Genomic DNA, 22,560 nt, shown 5'->3' with positions numbered 1-22,560 from the left:
CATACAAGGGGCTGATGCGGAGCAGCGTCAAGACTTATCTGCGGCGCAGCATTCAGCGTACTGAGTACTGTGTCATATACCATGTCCTCAGGGACAAACGCAGTATTTTTAACCGGTTCAGGACCGAACAATTTTGAGCATTCTGGACCAGACACTGTTTAGCCATTTTAGCATGCATTCCTTAAACGGCTATAGCTTTTTTTATTTGTTGTGCTAGTGACGTGATTTTTGCAAACATTTTTTCATAGACAATGCAGGTTTCCTTTTTTATCCTTTTTATACACATCCTTTTCGCTATTTTAGAATTTTCAGGCTTATAGTTCGATAATAATAGTGAATAAATATGCTTATTTATATTTCAGGCATTTTTTTCTGGCAATAATATAGTTTTATCCTAAAATAGACCTTTTATTTGTAAAATAGACATGTATTATATCAAAATTTAAGGTAATTGGGTCAGGGCTAGCATTACGACAATGATTGGCATGGGGAATGTTTTTTTGGGTGGGTATTTTATGTGTATTTATTATTTAATTTATTTGCAGTTTATTTTACTTTTATTTTTTTATTATTATGGTCTGTCTCTCAAAGGTCAGAAAATATTTTTGGGGGGGCTTTATTTATTATTATTATTTTTTTACTTTTACACCTTGTTTTTCCACTGTAACTGGGGCTAGAAGCCCTCTTATAGTGTCTATTGTCACTAAAGGGCTGTGCTGGGTCTACTTAGACCCAGCAGCAGCCTCTCACTAACAACATCACGGCGATCATGTGGCTAGTCACATCATTGACAGATCATTGAGCGCTGTGTACAAGCGATTAGAGAAGACAGAAGCAGAGAAAACTGCTTCTATCTGTTCTACAGGGTCCCCGGCTGTCACTGACTGACAGGCGTCTGGCATTTAGCTGCCCGATTGCTCGGGCAGCCCGCTAAAACCTGCGCCGTAGATACAAGGGTTAGGCTAGTGGATATCTGCGGATCACTATTCATAGTATAAAACCTGGGTAGATATGCCACATTCGTGCCCCCTGTAAAGAGTGCCCCCTGTAGATTGTACCACAATGCCCCTTGTAGATAATGCCACACACCTCCCGCTGTAGATAGTGCCACACATTCCCCTGTAGATAATGCTACAGTGCCCATGTAGATAGCACCACGGTGCCCCGTGTAGATAGTGCCACATAATGCCCCTTGTATATAATAACAGTGTCCATGTAGATAGTGCCACATACTGTCTATGTAGATAGTGACACTCACTACCCTCTGTAGATGGTGCCACACTGCCCCTATATATAATGTAACAGTGTCCCCTGTTGATAGTGCTGCACACTGCACATGTAGATAGTGGCACACTATCCATGTAGATAATGCCACTTAGCCCATGTAGATAGTGCCACACACTGCCCATGTAGATAGTGCCGCACACTGCACATGTAGATTGTAATACACACTGACCTTGTAGATCGTAACACACACTGCCTATGTAAATAGTGTCACAGTGCCACACACTGCCCCCGTAGATAGTGCCACAGTGCCCCTGTACACGATGCCACAGATGTAGATAGTGACACACTCACCTGTCCCCATTGCCACGTCACCCTCCAGCTCCCCATTCCCACGTTGTCGTCTAGTGATGCATGCCTGGTCTCTTCTGCCAAGGCCTGCTCCAGTGAAACGATGAAGAGTGCACGATGACGTCATCACGACACCTGCATCACAAAAAAGCTCCAAATGGCGGAGAAGGGAACTGATTGTTTCCTTGCCTCGCCAGTGCTGTCCATTGTATCCGAGTCCTAAGGACTATTAAGTCCAATAGTACGTAAGGGCCCCCGGTGGGTCGCAGGGAGGTTTCCTGCCAAAAATAGTTTAAAGGGGTTTTCTAATACTTTTTTTTTTTTAATCACTGCAACGCTTCTCAATTTATCTAAAAATGCCCCCTGAATATCGCTATCTACATTTTTATTTTTCAATTTACCATTATTCTCTTTTGTTTACATTGAGAGGTTTGTTGACCTCTGTGTGTTGGTTGTCTTGCTCTTCCGGTCATACAGTTCCAGGCATGCACTACTTGTGTCCCAGCATGAAATGCGCCGGCAGCAGGGACTCATCACACCTACTACACCCAGCTATAAACAATCACCGTTGCCATTAGTCTGCTCTCATTAGATTAGTGAGAAATAACGATAAACCTGGAACATATCAGTGCTGTACAAAACAACACTCTCCTTACATAATGGTTAAAAAAAACTTCATATATGGACAGTGATTTCAGGGGATTCCACAGAGTCCCGGAGCAGAGCCTATACTAGCGCTCTGCCCACGACTCCGTCTCTGGGGAAAACCCTGACAACACTGTCCATATATGGACAGAGATGTCAGGGGATTCCCCAGAGTCCCGGCGCAGAGCCTATACTAGCGCTCTTCTTGGGACTCTGCTCTTGGGAAGCCCCTGACAACAGTAGGTGTCAGGGAATTCCACAGAGTCCCGGAGCAGAGCCTATACTAGTGCTCTGCCCGGGACTCCGGCTCTAACCCCTTCCCCAGAGTCCTTGTCAGAGCGTTACTAGCAACTGGCTCCTGTCTTCACATAATTTCTTCTGATAGTTCTCGGTCTGCTGCTATGGAGGAGAGAATGACGCGCAGGCGCTGTGATAGCGCAGGAGTGGGTATGCGTGGTAAACACTGCTAGTGGAGAAACCACGCATCCTCAGAAACTAGCAGTGTTTCTCTCACCTAGCAGCAGACCAGAAACTATCATTAGAAAGGGAGTATCCGGTCCACCACTTCCCTCAGTGTGCGGTGACATCAGGAATGACGTACCCGTACATTGAGCGAGCCGGATAACGGAACTCAGATCATGGACGGACTAGCGCCGGAAGTAAGGCTATTGGAGATGCATCACGTGATCAGTGCTGGAATCGGGTGTTAGAAGATTAAATCAAAACGTAAGTATCCTACAAATTACATTATATTTATATGTGCAGTGAAGTAGAAATTAGTTATTTGGTTCCGGAAAACCCCTTTAAAATATTTAACAAGATATGTAACTACTATTATTAGTGCTACTCTTACTATTTATTATTTATTTATAAAGGCAGTTAGGATTTATCACTGAAGTTTAGCTCCACTTATGTGCCCCACTTTCCCTGTTACTTCTGTATATGGATGCAGAAGGAGATATGCTGACTTTCCTTTGTAGTGACAGGACAATTCAGATTTCCATGAAATGCCCTTAACGCACAGGCTATCATAAAATGTAGCCACTACATGCAGACAGCTCAATTTCTTAAATGGATCATATCTGCATATGAATGCATATAATTTATTTACTATAAAAGCAGTTATATTGTTATAGCATAGCTTAGAAAAAGAACTATGCTTGAAATTCACTTTTTCAGTTTGGGGTGTCTTCTTAACCAGTAAATTATTTTGAATTCATTAAACCTGAAGTAAAAAGTTACACGTATTTTTTTTTATCCAAAAATGTTACATTTTCCTTTTACATTTTTGAAAGAATAACACAATATGTATAGTTTTTTTTTTACATATTTTTTAATACACTTTGCAGGTGTGAGATATGCTAGCCTTGAAGTGGAAAAGGAAGGTAAGAAATTTAACCGACTGTTGCCCTTGTCTATTTGTAAATCTAAGACAAGTTCATTAGCCAATTTGTCTTCTGCGAATTAACAAACCTACCAAAGGGCTGGTTGCGCAACTCCCAAAAGGCTGCTGGAGACTGTCGAGGGTAAGCGTGCAAAAAAAAAACGCAACCCCAAATCGGACACAACTCTGATCAACAGAATCTAAGGCTACTCTGAGGTATTCGCCAGAGCCCACCGCAAGGCGGGATGGTTTTTGCTGCACAGAACCCAGGTTGTTCTAACAGAGTTCATTGTTGGATAAGGGGTGCAATGCAGGCTCTACCTGAATAGGTAACCAGACAGCCAGAGGGTAAACAGAGAGTCCAAAACAGATTTAGTGGAAATCAGGTACAGCAGAGGTCAGAACAGCCGGGAGCAGATAATCAGAATTGGTAAACAAGGGGTTAAGGGGAGACAAGCCGAGGTCAGTTTCCAAGAAGTCCAGAAGTCTAGGACACAAAGTAAGTGAGAGCTTGATGACCACACCGAAGAAAGGAGAAAACTCACAAGAAAAGAAAGGGGGAGGAGGCCAGATATAAAAACCCCACCCTACACCTGACAGGAAGAAGACAGAGAAATGGGATAGGCTCAGGAAATAAACAGAACCACCCACAAGCTAGATCAGTAGTCATGGCGATCTTAAAGACACAGATGCTTCCTAACAGGCTTAATACAATTAACCAATCCTTTTCAGTACTGGATGTACATTTTTTGGATCCAAATTGAGTTTCAAGAGGATCAAGGACACGCACATTACTTTTTGAGATATAGCTGCTTTGTATCCTGTAGACAGAACAGTTGTATCTTGCACATAAACCTGAATCCGTCAGGTCATCGGTGCTGAAGGGTTCAGTGACAGCGGGTCCTGTGTGTCTCTGACACGTAGGATCCACATGTAATCGATCACATCTAAGTTACGAACTTAGATGTGATCGATAGCAGCTCGATCCTACATGTCAGGGACACGCAGGACCAGCTGACACTGTACCCGTCAGTCCCGCGGACTTGACGGATACAGGTTTCAGCGCTAGATGCAGCTGCTCTGTATACAGAATACAAAGCAGCTGTATCTCAAAAAGTTAAAATAATTTTTCATAAAAAGTATTCTGAAAATTGCACGAAACACACTGATAGACATTTTTATTTTTTTTAAAAACAACGATTTCAAAGGTTTACATAGCCTTTAATTTTCCACATTACTGATATTCTAAAGAAACAGTAGCGGAGTAACAGTAGACTGTGATCCACTATTTCGTGACCACGGGCTTAATAGAATACTGTAGCATTTTATGAACCATCAAACACCTCCATGTGTCTTTAATTTTATATAAAGGCACACTTATACATTCCATATGACTGTGAAAATTGTGGCATGCACCATTCTGTGCCATATTACGCAGCTATTCTCCTTAAAGGGAACCTGTCACCAGCATTTCACCTATTGAACTTTACTTCTCCCTCACTGGCCGCTGCTATAAAAAGTTCATTGCCGTTATCCCCGCTCCTAAACTCCTCTTCCGACTGTAAATATCGGTCTGCAAACGTTTTGCGCCTTTTATCGTAATTGTGCGGTGTCCCTTTGTGCGCACAAACCAGAAGAGGACATCAGTGCACAAGCGTGGGATTGTGTGTGCTGGGGGAAGACGAGGAGCTGTCAATCAATAGTAAGGAGGCAGGGGAAACGCGGAAACACTTGAGGAATGAAGATATGACTCTTTCCAAACGAAGATTTGACTCTTTTCAAATGAAGATCTGACTCTTTTCTGCTCATTAGCATACGGTGTGGGAACACTAAAAAGCGAAATACTAAAGCTACAGAGCCGACTAAGAAGATAATTATAGGTTATATAGAAATGATTTTTCACCCACTACCACCAGGTATAGTCGGTTTAATAGGTGAAATGCTGGTGACAGGTTCCCTTTAAGGAACCATTGCTTCTGAACTGTACAGCGACAATGCCAAAAGGTCCATACTGCAGACCCATTTGGTCCGTGCACTTGGAATTGCTATATGAATGAACCCGAAAGAAAAAGTCTTCTGCCTTATGAGGCAGGTCTGAACTATTTTTAGCTGTTGTTTTGGAATAGAAAATATTACACGTGCTTTAGACAGCCATTAATAAAAAAAAATGTTACTAAAGTATGAAGGACACAAAAAGTCTCAAAATCTGATGTAAATATGGCACATGTGCATGCACTATTTTTTGAGCGATGTTTAATCCAAAATATTGTCTGGGCCACTGTTTATAAACTATTTTTGTCTTTTATATGAAAACGTGAGTTAAAACATTCCAAAGCTTTTCCACCTCAGCAATCTGACATAACTATAAAATACAAACTGATGTTGGTTGTAGAAACTTGTGAGGACAACATTGATGAATATGACTGTAGAAACTAATCCTACAGTAAAATCCATAGAAAATAAGAGATTAAGTAGAAAAAAAGGCTTTACCAAAGGCAAAATCTTTAACTGGTGAGGAAAAACATCATATTCAAGTTCACGAGAGTAATCCAAAAACTCTCAGATGTTGAGCCTTCAAAGAATCCACCGATGTTGTCACGGTGGGAATAAAGAATATTAACTGCTACAAAGAAAGAAGTCATCTGATGTTTCCTCTGGAGTGTATTCGGCCAAAGGGCCTTAATGCAAATTATGGTTTAGTAGTGTTTATGCAGCATAGAGAGCAATGGAAATATTTCTTATATTAAAATCAGCTATTTATATTTGTATTATTAAATTGAAAGAACTTACTTGAAGAAGTATAATTTAAACTTGTTATGCCACCATTACACCCTGACATTTTGCTATAATTATAAAGACAAAAATAGTCATACGCACACTTGCTTTATTTTTCCTTCTTCCCAATGCCCAGAAACCATGAGTTGCACTAAACCTCCTAGTCTTTTCTTTATTTATATAATATGTATTTATATACATTTAAAAAAAGGCTTGATAAAGTCCCCATTGAGCAGGGCTGAAACGTTGTGTTTGGTGAATAAACAGATCCTTACTAACGGAGTGCTGCCAGATATTTAGATATTTGCTATTTATATACTTTTATATATGTATATATATATATTGCATAGTACTTCATATGTATATTAACCCCTTCCCGAAATTTGCCATATAGATACATCATGGAAAGCGAGTGCTTCCCACATTTTGCCGTATCCATACGACAAACGGTGGACACCGGCTCAGAAGCTGAGTCGGTGCCACCATCGCCGGATGTCAGAGGTATCTTACAGCTGACATCCGGCTGTAATGGCGCGGACCGAAATTAGCTTAGATCCCCGCCATTAACCCCTTAAATGCAGCGCTCAAACGCGATCGCTGCATTTAAGTTGTTTGCAGCTCATCGGAACTCCAGCAATTAAATTGCTGGGGTTCCGGTGGCTGCAATGGGAACCGGAGGCCTAATATTGGCCTCCTGGTCTGCCTAGCATGGAAAACTTCAAGCCCCCGCCAGGCGGCGGGGCCTGAAAGGCTTCCGTAGCCGACGGCAAGATGGTGCCGGCTCAGGAGCTTAGCCGGCGTCATCAGCGGTGGATGTCAGCTGTATGTTACAGCTGACATCCACCTGTAATGGCAGGAACTGGAGCTAGCTCCAATCCCAGCCATTAACTCCTTCGATGCAGCGATCGCAAGCGATCGCTGCATCTTAGAGGTTGCTAGCAGATCGCCATCCCTGCCATGCAATCAGGGCTGCCGATGCTGCTATAGCAACAGGAGACCTAACAATGGCCTAATCGGCTTGCTGTCAGTGAATGACTGACAGATCTAATACCTTGCACTACATAGGTAGTTCAATGTATTAGAAAAAAAAATCTGACAGTTGTACCTTCAAGTCCCCTAGTGGGACTTGAAAAAAGTGTAAAAAAGTGTAAAAAAAAGTTTTAAAACATAATAAAAGTTTCAAGTAATAAAATAAAACACAATCACCCTGCTCCTTATCAAGTCCTTTATTATTGAAAAAAATAAATAAACCATACATATTTGCTATCGCCGCATCTGTAACTGGCTGAACTGTAACAATATGATGTTATTTATTCCACGCGGTGAATGGCGTAAAAATAAAAACGTAAAAACTATACCAGAATTTCTGTTTTTTGGTCACTTTGCCCTACAAATATTGGAATAAAAAAAGATAAAAAAAAGTTGCATGTATCCAAAAATGGTACCTATAAAAACTATAGCTCGTCTCGCAAAAAACAAGCACCCATACAGCTCCGTCGACAAAAAAATTGAAACGTTATGGTTCTCACAACTTGGCGACAGAAAAAATACATTATTTTTACAAAGTAATTTTATTGTGCAAAATTTGTAAAATCTAAAAAAGTGCTATAAATTCGGTATTGCCACAATCGTACTGACACACAGAATAACGTTAAAATGTAGTTTATAACGCATGGTGAACACTGTATAAAGAAAACCCTAAAAAAAATGATGCCAGAATTGCAGTTTTTTGGTCACCTTGCATCCCAAAAAATAGGATAAAAAGTGATCAAAAAGTCACATGTACCCCAAAATGGTACCAATAATAACTACAGCTCATCCCGCAAAAAAACACCCTCATACCACTACGTCTATTAAAAAATAAAATTAGTTAAGACTTCCATAATCAGGAAAGAAAAAATATGCAATTGTGCCAGCCCGAGGGGAACATTTCTTCTGTTTCAAGAGGCGAGTTATCAAGGCCCTAAAATTAGGGAACCAGGAAGGGTAGGGACCGAACATATCTGATGGAAGCGAGGGTGCCCATATTATACCAGGACAACACTTCCCAGCAAAATTCCCCAAACTGCAAAAGTGCAGAGTGTGGACCAAAAGGGGGATAAGGAAGGACATTTATCAGTGTGACACTGGCCTGTGCAGAAAGGATTGAGCACAGCGTGACACACAAATATGGATTATTTTATTGTTTTTTTTAACCAAATTATTATACCACCTGACTATGACTCTGATGTACTCTGCCCGGCTTACATGTGCCCAAATATTATAAACGGAAATACCAGCAATATTCAAACAAATCTACTACCAAACAAATCCATGCTCCAAAAGCAAAATGGCGCTCCCTCCCCTCTGAACCCTACAGCGTGCCCAAACAGCAGTTTACTTCCACATATATGGCATCACCATACCCGGGAGAACCCTTTTAACAATTTTTGGGGTGTGTCTCCAGTGGCACAAGCTGGGCACGACATATTTGCCACTGAAATAGCATATCTAGGGAAAAATTTTCATTTTTACTTTGCACCATCCGCAGCGCAATCATTTATGGAAAAGACCTGTGGGGTGAAGATGCACACTACACCTCTTAATAAATGCCTTGAGGGGTGCAGTTTCCAAAATGGGGTCACTTCTCAGAGGTTTCTTTTATTACTTCACATCAGAGCTCTGCAATTGTGAACTAATACTTTGTAAATCGACAAATTAGGCCTCAATTTTATATGGTACCCTTTCACTCCTGAGCCTTGTCCAATGTCCAGGTAAAAGATTAGGGCCACATGTAGGGTGTTTCTAAAACTGGGAAACACAGCATAATAATTAGAGAGCTGTCTTGTTATGGTGGCACAAGCTGGGCACCACATATTGGCATATCTATGGAAAAAAATCTAATTTTCGCTATGCAACATCGAGTGCACACTAATTTCTGCAAAACACCTGCGGGATTAACATGCTCACTACACCCCTAGGTGAATACTTTGGGGGGTGTAGTTTCCAAAATGCGGACACTTCTGGGGGGTTTCCACCTCTTTGGTCCCACAGGGGCTTTGCAAATGTGACATAGCGCCCAGAAACCAATCCAGTAAAATCTGCACTCCAAAAGCCAAATGGCACTCCTTCCCTTCTGAGCCCTACTGTGTGCCCAAAAAGCAGTTTATTACCACATATGAGATATTGCCGTACTCGGGAGAAATTGCTTTACATGTTTTGTGGCGCTTTTTCTCCTTTAGTCCTTGTGGAAATGAAAAAAAATTACCTAAACCTAATTTTCTTTGAAAAAAATTTGATTTTAATTCTTACGGCCTAATTCCAATAATTTCTGCAAAAACCTGTGTGGCTAAAATGCTCACTATACCTCTAGATAATTTCCTCAATGAGTGTAGTTTCCAAAATGGGATCACTTGTGGGGGTTTCCGCTGTTTTGTCCCCTCAGGGGCTTTGTAAATGTGACATGGCCTCCGCAAACCATTCCTGCTAAATTTGAGCATCAAATGCCAAATAGCGCTCTTTCCCTACTGAGCCCTGCCGTTTGTCCAAACAGCCATTTATGACCACATGTGGGGTATTGTTTTACTCGGGAGAAATTGCTTTACAAATTTTGCGTGCCTTTTCCTGTTTAGTCCTTGTGGAACTGAAAAACAGTTAGCTAAACCTATATTTTCTTTGAAAAAACTTAGATTTTAATTTTTATGGCCTACTTCCAATAATTTCTGCAATGAACCTGTGGGGTCAAAATGCTCACTATACACTTGGATAATTTTCTTGAGGTATGTCGATTCCCAAATGGGGTCACTTTTGGGGGATTTCCACTGTTTTGGTAACGCAAGAGCCCTTCAAACCTGACATGGTGCCTAAAATATATTCTAATAAAAAGAATACCCCAAAATCCTCTAGGTACTCTTTTGCTTCTGAGGCCTGAGCTTCAGTCTATTACCACACTAGGGCCACATGTGGAATATTTCCTAAATCTGCAGAACCTGTCAGGAAACAGGCGCCAGACAAGGAACTACAGACGTACCTGAGCGATTTCTTGCCACTGCAAGCACGCCTGCAGACACACAGCCTGTTTATTTTGCTCCAGCACTCCTGAGAATTTGGATCTAGCTGGATATGGCCCCTCTCCCCTGAAGAATCATGTGGCAGTGAGGAAACGCGTTGGGAGATTTTAACTACACTAAGAGAGTTCACAGAGGAGATCCTTTATACAGATAAGGAGAGTCTTTTCCTGATCCATCGGACAGCAAGCTCTCAAGGTTGTCAGAGAAAACGGATGACATCCATACGGGTAGGGGGGCACTGAGCCCCATATTCTTGTACCTGTTGGTCACTCATTGTTATTACCTGTTGGTCACTAACCTGAAAGGATCTCTAGACACGAAAATTGATGAACACTCTTTATTCATTATACACACGCATGAACTGCTGTTAATGTCGTACCACCTCACGATACTGGATACAGGCTTTGAATGAGCATCAAAATTTCAGTAAATTTTTTATATATTGTCTGTACAATTGTGTTTTTTCTAAAGTAATTTTTTAAGAGAAACAAGTAAAAGCTATATTTTATATACAAAAAACTCCGGATCTACTTTTCTTTTCTAAATCTGCAGAACCTGGGCAATAAATATTGGGTTGCATTTCTCTGGTAAAACCTCCTGTTACAAAAAAAAAATGGATTACAAATTAATTTCTACAAAAATTTGTAAATTTCACCTCTACTTTGCTTTAATTCCTGTGAAACGTATAAAGGGTTAAGAATCTTTCTCAATGCTGTTTGAATACTTTGAGGGGTGAATTTTTTAAAATGGGTGACTTATTGGGGGTTTCTAATATATAAGGCCCTAAAATCCGCTTCACAACTGAACTGGCTCCTGTAAAAATAGCCTTTTGAAATTTTCTTGAAAATGTGAGAAATTGCTGCTCAAGTTCTAACCCTTGTAACGTCCCAGAAAAATAAAAGGATGTTCAAAAAATGATGCCAATCTAAAGTAGACATATGGGTGATGTTAATTAGCAACTATTTTTTTGTGGTATAACTGCCTGTCTTAAAAGCAGATACATTTAAATGTAGAAAAATGCAAATTTTTGCAATTTTTCGCTAAACCTGGTGTTTTTCACAATTAAATACTGAATGTATCGAGCAAGTTTTGCCAGTAATATAAAGTGCAATGTGTAACGAGAAAACAATCTCAGAATCGCTTGGATAGGTAAAAGCATTCCGAAGTTATTACCACATAAAGTGAAACATGTCAGATTTGAAAAAAGAGGCTTTGTCAGGAAGGTCAAAAGTGGCCAAAGAGGGAAGGGGTTAATAATTTACAATTTTTTATTATGTTTTTTGAACTTTTTATGCTCTGTGGTTTTAAACCTGTCACATGATTTGAATGTCATGAACTTGAGGCTAACCCTCTACTTCCATTTTCACTCCTTATTTAAAGGGTATCTAAACTTTAAAAAAACTTTTTACGTATCATAGTGACATGTCAGAAGATCCTAGCGCTTAGACCCCCACCGATCACTAAAACAAAGTGGCAGAATCGCTCAGGTGAGTGCTGTGCCGGTTAGTTTCTGAACGGATTTCCTCAGAAAGCCGAACAGGCATTGCACGAACTCATAGATTTTCTATCGAGCCCGTAGACCGCTCATAGGAAAACCGATCAGAAACGGAGCTGCACAACGCTCACCAGGGTGCTTCTGCCACTTCGTTTTAGTGATCAGTGGGGGTATCTGTGCTCGGACCCCTGCCAATCAAATCTTCTGACATGTCACTATGACATGTCAAAAGTTTTTTAAATGTTTAGTTACACTTTAAGCTATATTGTATCTGTAATCTGATGAAAGCATCTGTCCGATGCTTGAACGCATCATTGTACTAATAACAATAAATATCCCTCCACTACTATTTGTGGATTACCTTCATCTTGCCTACATCTGACAGTACCCAGAAGTGACCTGCTTTTGTTATTACTCCCCATCCTTAAAGGAGCACTCACAGAATTGTTTTTATTCTCTGACCCATTAGAGAGGCACATTATTTAAATTGCGGTGAAGGTAATCTTCTTACCGGTGGTTGTATTTGTCATGTGACCAGCAATGGGACTCTCCAACTGCCACAGCGTCTCATGTGTGGACAGGAATCGGTTTCTCTATTCATTGCTATCACAGCCTCGATGTGATTATTATAGGGCTGTAGAAATTGATTCCTGTCCACACATGAGACGCCGTGGCAGTTGGAGAGTCCTATTGCTGGTCACATGACACAGCTTGGGATCAGAAGGCAGTGGATAACAAATACAGCCACCGGTAAGAAGATTACCATCACCACAATTTACATAATGTGCCTTTCCAACAGGCCAGAGAATAAGAAATGTTGTTTCAGTGTTTCTTTAAGATAGGCCACCAATACATGATCGGTGGGGTCCGACACCTGGGACCTTACCCAATCAGCAGAATGAAGGGGCAGCTGCACGTGCTTGCTTTCCGTGGCACCTTTACTGTAGTACTTGTTATAGCGATGTCTACACGAGTGTAATTTACCTGGTACTGCATCTTAGCCATGCTCAGCATAATTTACTTCAATGTGCTTTGCTACAGTACCAGCCAAGGCCACACTCATAGGAACGTCACTGTGCAGGGTACTGCAGTGACGGACATGCAGAAATACAATGAGTGTCATTGCCACTTTGTTCTAATGATCAATGTTGGTCGGTCATTAATGCAAAACACCAGAAAAAAACGTATTTTTAATTAAAAGAATAGTAATACCTTACTAAAATAAAAGAGCTTTAGCTAGGAACATTTGCAGACAATGAAGCCATTAATGTAATGGTTGCTGAGTGTAACGTTGTAGGACAAGTGTATATCCAGTGTATGTCATACAGAGCTTTTTTTTTTTCTTTAGTAACCATACATTTACTGATAGATTTTAATCAATTTGTGGAGGTGATGGCAGTAGCACTCTTGTCACCAGGGCTTTAGTTACTCACATAAATTCATTAGCTGCCAGCATTGAGTCAGTAGCCAATATATACAGTATGCTTAGACAGAAATTAATAAATACAACTAAAAGGTATTCTGTATATTATTCTGTTTCTATAGCACTTATACCGTTCATGGTAAAACATACCATGTAGAACATTCAATAGAGCGTATAAATTATAGTGTAACATGACAAAAGTGACAGAAAGAATAAGCAGAGTAAGGCCATGTTCAACGTGGCAGAATTTTTCCGCTGAAAATGTTGGTGCAGATTTGGGGTAATTACGCAACGAATCTGCACTAACATTTGCATATTTGACAGGTAATTCAGACGTTGCAGAAAAGACAGCGGACTTGCCACAGATTTCAGTTTTTGCATTGCAAAGGCTGAAATCCGCAGTGAAATTCCGCTTCTTCTCCGCAATGGAAAGAGCATGCGGCGGAGGGAAAATTCTGCACCACAGCCTAATTTCTGCACAGTTATTTTCTGCAACGTATGAACTAACTTTCCTAAAAATGTATAGAAAGAAATGAAAAAAAAACGGCTGCTGCAGAATTCCACTGCGGATTGTCCGCAGCAGAATTCAACAGCAATTTTGCCACATGTGAATGTGCCCTTAAAGCCAATTTTAGCACAGCAGTTGAATTAGCGACAAAGGGATTTTTTTTACTTCATGAACGCAAAGCTTATTCATTGTATAATAAGTAAAAACAAAACAAAAATTCTGATAAACTTTGTGTTTCAATTCCTCATTATTTTTAATTCTGTCTTGGCCATGTGTAACTGACACGGATACAACTGCTAGTCAAAAAGAGTCTGTCACCAGGTTTATGCTGCCCTATCTGAGGATAGCATAAAGTGGTGCCAGAGACCCTGATTCCAGCGGTGTGCCACTTACTTTGTAATATTTAGTCGTATTCATAAAATCCCTGTTTATCTCCTGCAACACGAGCCGGGCCAGAAGTCCTCTCAACTATGTGCTCGTGCTCAGGACTCCTCGATATTTATAAACTTCTTATTTCCCCCCACCCCACCATTGATTAGAAACTTTCTCCCTATGCACCTTATGGGGAGAAAGCAGTGAATCAGCAGCGGGACGATGGGGGAACCGCAGCTCATAAATATGCTCGGCTCACATTGCAGGAGATAAACAGGGATTTTATTAAAACTACTGAATATTCCAAAGTACAGATGTAGCCGTCTTTATCTTGACTTTTAACGCATTAAATTCACAGTTTTGCAATGACTTTTCAAAGGCTTTTGTTGTGTGCTATCACGCTGCAGCAAGTTATCATAGTCAAGATAAAGATGGCTACATCCTTAAGTGACACACCGCTGGAGTCAGGGTCCTTGGCTCAAACTTTTTTTTTTTTTGTGACTGGTGGACCAGTATCAGATGACCCTGATAGTTTTAAGCCTATAGATGTCAATAATACTACTATTTACTAATTTCAAGTGAGATCTTGCAAGGAATTTTCAAGGAATAAAAAACAGTATATTCAAAACTTGCATAACATTTTATTTTTACACAATGATTAAACTTTATATTCATAAAACTACTGGAAAACCCCTTTAGGGAAATATTATAAACCTGTTAAATGATGTGAATTTTGTGGTATACACGAAAGTTGAGAGAGTAGGAAAGCAGGCAGATGACGGAGTTGTAACCTGATATTAGTCAGGAATTGAGGAGTAGGGTTTGTAGATTGTAATTAGAAATTAGAATATTATTAATTTTATACAAAAATGGGAATTGGAGTTGGGAGGTACATATAGTATTGAACAGTGGGAGGCGGCTTTTAAAATCTGTCCTAAGTCATCCCACTGTGTAAATCATCTAGAAGCCGCTCGAAAATAGCTTTATAGATGGTACATGACTCCATACCGCCTATCCAAAATGTTTCCTAGTGTGTCCTATATCTGTTGGCGATGCAACGCTTCTGTTGGCTCTTTATTACATATTTGGTGGAGTTGTGATGTCATCGCTCCGTTTTGGGTAGAGATACAACGAATGTTAAACAGCATAATCGGTTTTCCGGTTCCTTGGGGACCAGAAGTAGCACTGCTTTCTTTGAAATGAGAGGATATAGGCATTGAGAATAGTACGGTTATGGTACATGTGCTAACTGTAGCGAGAACAAGTATTGCTCAGAGATGGAAAAGCTCTTCTATTCCGTCTAAGGGTAGAAATCTTGCACAAGGTTCAGTACAATTATATTATGGAACTGTAAAGGATCTGCCAGGCACAGCTTCGGGGTTAACTCCCTTAATTAATCAGTCAGCACCTGAATCTACATCCCTGAGACTGACTCCAGCTTCCACCACTCAGGCTGGCAGGCTTAGGAGTGGGAGAGCCTATCGCAACCTGGCCAGACTCAGCTAGCTCCCGCCCTCGGTCTATTTAAGCCTGCATTTCCTGTTCCTCCAGTGCTTGTGATTCTTTTTCGTATGGTTTCCTGGCCCAGCTACAGCTCCTTCTATTTTGTTCCTGCTCCATACAGACCCTGGCTTACTGGCTACTCTTCTGCTCTTCGTTTGGTACCTCGCACACTCCTGGCTTGACTCGGCTCGTTCACCACTCTGGTTGCTCACGGTGTTGCCGTGGGCAACTGCCCTTTCCCTTGCTTGTATTCCCTTGTATGTTTGTCGTGTTTGTCGTGCACTTACTGAGTGCAGGGACCGCCGCCCAGTTGTACCCCGTCGCCTAGGGCGGGTCGTTGCAAGTAGGCAGGGACAGAGTGGCGGGTAGATTAGGCCTCACTTGTCCGTTTCCCTACCCCCCGGTCACTACATAATCACAAGCCCATACCTAGTCTACCCTGGTCCCTGACACCACTATGGACCCCCGTGAGACCCTGGCTCAGCAAATGCAGGGTCTCTCCCTACAGGTCCAGGCCCTGGCTCAGAGGGTCAACCAGCCTGATGCTACATTGGTAGTTCCCCCCACCGCACCTCTTGAACCCCACCTCAAGTTGCCCGACCGGTTCTCAGGGGACCGGAGGGCTTTTCTCTCCTTTCGGGAGAGTTGTAGGCTTTACTTTAGTTTAAAGCCTCATTCCTCAGGTTCTGAGAGCCAGCGGGTGGGTATAATTATGTCCCGGCTCCAGGAAGGGCCCCAAGAGTGGGCCTTCTCCTTGGCTCCTGACGCCCCTGAACTTTCCTCCGTTGATTGTTTCTTTTCTGCTCTCGGACTTATTTATGACGAGACTGACAGGACTGCCTTTGCCGAGAGTCAACTGGTGACCTTACGTCAGGGGAAGAGACCTGTTGAGGAGTATTGATCTGACTTTAGGAAGTGGTGCGTAGCTTCTCGGTGGAATGACCCTGCCTTAAGGTGCCAGTTTAGGTTGGGTCTGTCGAATGCCCTGAAAGACCTGCTAGTTAGCTATCCCTCTTCTGACTCCCTAGACCAGGCTATGGCTTTAGCGGTACGACTTGACCGACGTCTCAGGGAACGACAACATGAACGTTTATGTGTTTTCTCCTCCGACTCCCCCATGATGCCTCCCGAAGTTCCGTTGCTTCGTTCCTCCCCGAAAGACTCAGAGATACCTATGCAACTCTGGGCCTCCGTGTCCCCCCAACAACGTAGAGAATTCCGCAGGAAGAATGGTCTCTGCTTCTACTGTGGGGATGACAAGCATCAAGTGAACAACTGTCCTAAGCGTAAGAATGCAGCCAGAGAACTTCCGCGCCTAAGTGATCATCGGGGAGGTCACTTGGGCGCACAGGTATTTCCAGTAAATAGGAAACGTACTAAGATCTTGCTTCCCTTTCAGGTCTCTTTTGGTGGTAGGTCTGCTACCGGCAGTGCCTTCGTGGATTCAGGGTCCTCTACTAATATTATGTCTGTGGAATTTGCTATGTCTCTTGCTATGCCTCTGATTGATTTGCCTAAACCTGTCCCGGTAGTGGGTATCGACTCCACTCCTCTTGCTAATGGTTATTTTACACAGCATACCCCTGTTTTTGAACTCCTTGTTGGCTCCATGCATTTGGAGCAATGCTCTGTACTGTTGATGCAGGGATTATCGTACGATTTGGTTCTAGGCCTTCCCTGGTTGCAGTTGCATAATCCCACGTTTGACTGGAATACTGGGGAGCTAACCAAATGGGGTAATGAATGTTGTACGTCATGTTTTTCTGTTAATTCTATTTCTCCCCCTGAGGAGGCGAATACGCTACCCGAGTTTGTTCAGGACTTCGCTGATGTTTTCTCTAGGGAGGCCTCCGAAGTGTTACCTCCTCATAGAGAATACGATTGCGCTATCGAATTGGTACCAGGAGATAAGCTTCCTAAGGGTAGGATATTTAATCTTTCTTGTCCCGAACGTGAAGCCATGAGAGAGTATATCCAGGAATCCCTGGCCAAGGGTTACATTCGTCCCTCTTCTTCTCCGGTAGGTGCTGGCTTCTTCTTCGTGGGGAAGAAGGATGGTGGTCTCAGGCCATGCATTGACTACCGTAGCCTGAATAAGGTCACTTTAATTAACCAGTATCCCCTTCCTTTGATTCCTGATCTCTTTAATCAGGTTCAGGGGGCCCAATGGTTCTCTAAATTGGATCTACGGGGGGCGTATAACCTTATTCGCATCAAAGAGGGGGATGAGTGGAAGACTGCGTTTAACACGCCCGAAGGCCATTTCGAATACCTCGTCATGCCCTTTGGGTTGTGTAATGCCCCTGCGGTCTTCCAGAATTTCATAAATGAGATTTTGAGAAATTACCTGGGGATATTTCTTGTAGTGTACCTTGATGACATACTGGTGTTTTCCAAGGACTGGTCCTCCCACATTGAGCATGTCAGGAAGGTGCTCCAGGTCCTTCGGGAAAACAAACTGTTCGCCAAAACCGAAAAATGTGTGTTTGGGGTACAGGAGATACCATTTTTGGGTCAAATCCTCACTCCTCATGAATTCCGCATGGACCCGCCAAGGTTCAGGCTGTGGCGGAATGGGTCCAACCTGCCTCCCTGAAGGCGTTACAGTGTTTTTTGGGGTTCGCTAATTATTACAGGAGATTTATTGCTAACTTCTCGGTCATCGCTAAGCCTCTTACGGACCTCACTCGCAAAGGTGCTGATCTCCTCCACTGGCCTCCTGAGGCTGTCAAGGCTTTTGAGGTCCTTAAGAAGTGCTTTATCTCGGCCCCGGTGCTGGTTCAGCCCAACCAAATGGAGCCATTTATCGTGGAAGTTGACGCATCTGAGGTGGGAGTGGGGGCTGTCTTGTCCCAGGGTACCAGGTCCCTCACTCATCTCCGCCCCTGTGCCTACTTCTCCAGGAAGTTTTCGCCAACTGAGAGTAACTATGATATTGGCAACCGCGAACTCTTAGCCATTAAATGGGCATTTGAAGAGTGGCGCCACTTCCTGGAGGGGGCTAGACACCAGGTAACGGTCCTTACCGACCACAAGAATCTGGTTTTCCTAGAATCTGCCCGGAGGCTAAACCCGAGACAAGCTCGATGGGCGTTATTTTTTACCAGATTCAATTTTTTGGTTACCTATAGGGCTGGGTCTAAAAATATTAAGGCTGATGCACTGTCGCGTAGCTTCATGGCCAGCCCTCCTTTGGAGGAAGATCCTGCTTGTATTTTGCATCCAGGTATAATCATTTCCTCGATCGATTCTGATTTAGTCTCTGAAATTGCTGCTGATCAAGGTTCAGCTCCCGGGAACCTTCCTGAGAACAAGCTGTTTGTTCCCCTGCAATTCCGGCTAAGGGTACTTAGGGAAAATCATGACTCCGCACTATCTGGTCATCCAGGCATCCTGGGTACCAAACACCTCATTACCAGAAATGATTGGTGGCCTGGGTTGCCTAAAGACGTTAAGGCCTACGTCGCCGCTTGTGAGGTTTGTGCTAGGTCCAAGACTCCCAGGTCCCGACCAGCGGGCTTACTGCGTTCGTTGCCCATTCCCCAGAGACCTTGGACACATATCTCCATGGATTTTATCACCGATTTGCCTCCATCCCAAGGCAAGTCGGTGGTGTGGGTGGTGGTAGACCGCTTCAGTAAGATGTGCCACTTTGTGCCCCTCAAGAAACTACCCAACGCCAAGACGTTGGCTACCTTGTTTGTCAAACACATCCTGCGTCTCCATGGGGTCCCTGTCAATATTGTTTCGGACAGAGGGGTACAATTTGTTTCATTGTTTTGGAGAGCCTTCTGTATGAAGTTGGGGATTGATCTGTCCTTCTCCTCTGCCTTCCATCCTGAAACCAATGGCCAAACGGAGAGGACTAATCAATCTCTAGAACAATACTTAAGGTGTTTTGTCTCTGACTGTCAATATGATTGGGTCTCATTCATTCCCCTCGCCGAATTTTCCCTCAATAACCGGGTCAGTAACTCGTCAGGGGTCTCTCCCTTTTTCTGTAATTTTGGGTTTAATCCACGGTTCTCCTCCATTTCACCTGGTAGTTCCAACAATCCCGAGGTAGAGGTCGTTCATCGGGAACTGTGCACAGTCTGGGCCCAGGTTCAGAAGAACCTAGAGGCGTCCCAGAGCCTACAAAAAACTCAGGCTGATAGAAAACGTTCTGCTAACCCCCTGTTTATGGTCGGGGATCTGGTGTGGTTGTCGTCTAGGAACTTGCGTCTCAAGGTTCCGTCCAAGAAGTTTGCTCCCCGGTTTATTGGGCCGTATAAGGTCATTGAGGTCCTCAATCCTGTCTCCTTCCGGCTGGAGTTACCCCCGTCTTTTCGTATACACGACGTGTTTCATGCCTCCCTCCTTAAACGCTGCTCCCCGTCCTTGGCTCCCTCGAGGAGACCTCCTGTTCCCGTCCTCACCCCTGAGGGGGTGGAATTCGAGGTGGCCAGGATTGTGGACAGCAAGATGGTCCAAGGCTCCCTCCAGTACCTGGTCCATTGGAGAGGTTACGGGCCCGAGGAGAGGACTTGGGTACCCGCCCGGGATGTTCACGCTGGGGTATTGGTCAGGAGGTTCCACCTGCGTTTCCCCAGTAAGCCAGGTCCACTTAGAAAGGGTCCGGTGGCCCCTCATAAAAGGGGGGGTACTGTAAAGGATCTGCCAGGCACAGCTTCGGGGTTAACTCCCTTAATTAATCAGTCAGCACCTGAATCTACATCCCTGAGACTGACTCCAGCTTCCACCACTCAGGCTGGCAGGCTTAGGAGTGGGAGAGCCTATCGCAACCTGGCCAGACTCAGCTAGCTCCCGCCCTCGGTCTATTTAAGCCTGCCTTTCCTGTTCCTCCAGTGCTTGTGATTCTTTTTCGTGTGGTTTCCTGGCCCAGCTACAGCTCCTTCTATTTTGTTCCTGCTCCATACAGACCCTGGCTTACTGACTACTCTTCTGCTCTTCGTTTGGTACCTCGCACACTCCTGGCTTGACTCGGCTCGTTCACCACTCTGGTTGCTCACGGTGTTGCCGTGGGCAACTGCCCTTTCCCTTGCTTGTATTCCCTTGTATGTTTGTCGTGTTTGTCGTGCACTTACTGAGTGCAGGGACCGCCGCCCAGTTGTACCCCGTCGCCTAGGGCGGGTCGTTGCAAGTAGGCAGGGACAGAGTGGCGGGTAGATTAGGGCTCACTTGTCCGTTTCCCTACCCCCCGGTCACTACAGGAACATTTAATTTCCACAAGATTACATAAGACACAGGAATTTGTTTACAAATGGTCTAAATGGCTTGCTTTTAATGGCTCACAGCTTCCTTTATAGAAAGACCTCATAAAAGTGTATTAGGGTCCTTATGTATATTCTAAATCCTAGAGCAGGGACTTTATGTTTGTCTGGATGTTTTTATGTTTATTTATTCTTTTTTTACATTGGAAAGGTGTAAAATAGTAAAAATTAAACTTATGGAAGTTCAACTGTGGTTACATTATTAATTAACAACACTATGATTATCTAATTATGTACCCAGTATGTTTCTAATACATGTATGTGTATACTGACTATTAGATTAACTTTAAATCTTTATGCTTTTTGCGATCTCATAAATTTGTAAAAAAAATGTTTATATTTCCAATGTTAATGTCTTGTTTATTTTTGTATAACTTTGAAAAACCTTTAATAAAAATTGTGTTAAAGAAATTAGAATATTATTAATCAATAATAATAATGGTAAGGCCCCTGGGATTATTAGTATTATTTTGATAATCATATTTTTCTGCTTCTATTGAAATTAGCATGGGCGTTGTCTTTTTCTTCCCCAATGTTGGTCTGGTTGTACTACATCTGCTCATGTGCATTTTATTTTCACAACTTTTTTACTATTCTGGTATTTTTTTGTTTTTGCTTTTTTCCATTTTATTTTATACTGTATATTTTACTGTATATTGTATACATATCCTGTCTACTGTGTATCCCTAAAATCTACTCACAAAAAAGTCTTAATTTCCTTCCTGTAGCTAGAGTGCAACGTCTATAATGGAAAATTAAATATATAAAAAAATAACAGATAATAACAAATTTATAAAATAAAAACACAAAGAATACAAAAATACCATGTGCATATTTCAGAAGCAGAACACACCTTATCTATATAGAGTTGTTGCATTTACACCTTTTAACGTATAACATATCATACAGTATGATCACAAGTATCTACAATATACTTCAACATTCAGATCTCATCGGTACAGTAAGCAGCATACAGATCTCTTCATGTCATCCACCTGCAATTTCTAATTTTTTACATTCTCATCATACAAATATAAAGATAATTTAGCTTCATTCATGAGTCCTATCTTTCTACAATGAAGACTGCTTAAATTAAAGCTATGTTAGATATACAGTATAGAAAGCGCTTAATAAATATTCCGGTGACATGCGTATTCAGAATTCTATTAAGTATCATGTAGATCATTTCCTTTTATGTTACAGGCACCATAAATTTCTATTGGCAAACAGGGTTTAATGAAATTGACGTAGTTTAAGAAATTGTCACTTACTGTACAGAGTTAAACATATACCTCTGAGTAGATATAGATCATTATGAAGTCTGAAATTAATAAAATTGAAATTATTGATATCTGTTCTCCATGTAGAAGGCATATAGTATTTCCATGTGATAAATAGAGAGCTTAAACTGAACCCACCAATTCAGCCTTGCAGGGTTGCCATTCCAGGCTCTTAAAGGGAAGGTGTCATGAATTTTTATTTTTTTAATTATATTGCTTTTAATATGATATTAACATAAATTTTATTTATTTGTGTTCTCGTGTTCAACTTTTTACTT

Source organism: Rhinoderma darwinii, chromosome 3 (assembly GCF_050947455.1).
Source record: "Rhinoderma darwinii isolate aRhiDar2 chromosome 3, aRhiDar2.hap1, whole genome shotgun sequence".
NCBI lineage: Eukaryota > Metazoa > Chordata > Amphibia > Anura > Rhinodermatidae > Rhinoderma > Rhinoderma darwinii.
The sequence above is the reverse complement of the archived record's forward strand: the minus strand, read 5'-3'. Positions refer to the sequence as shown.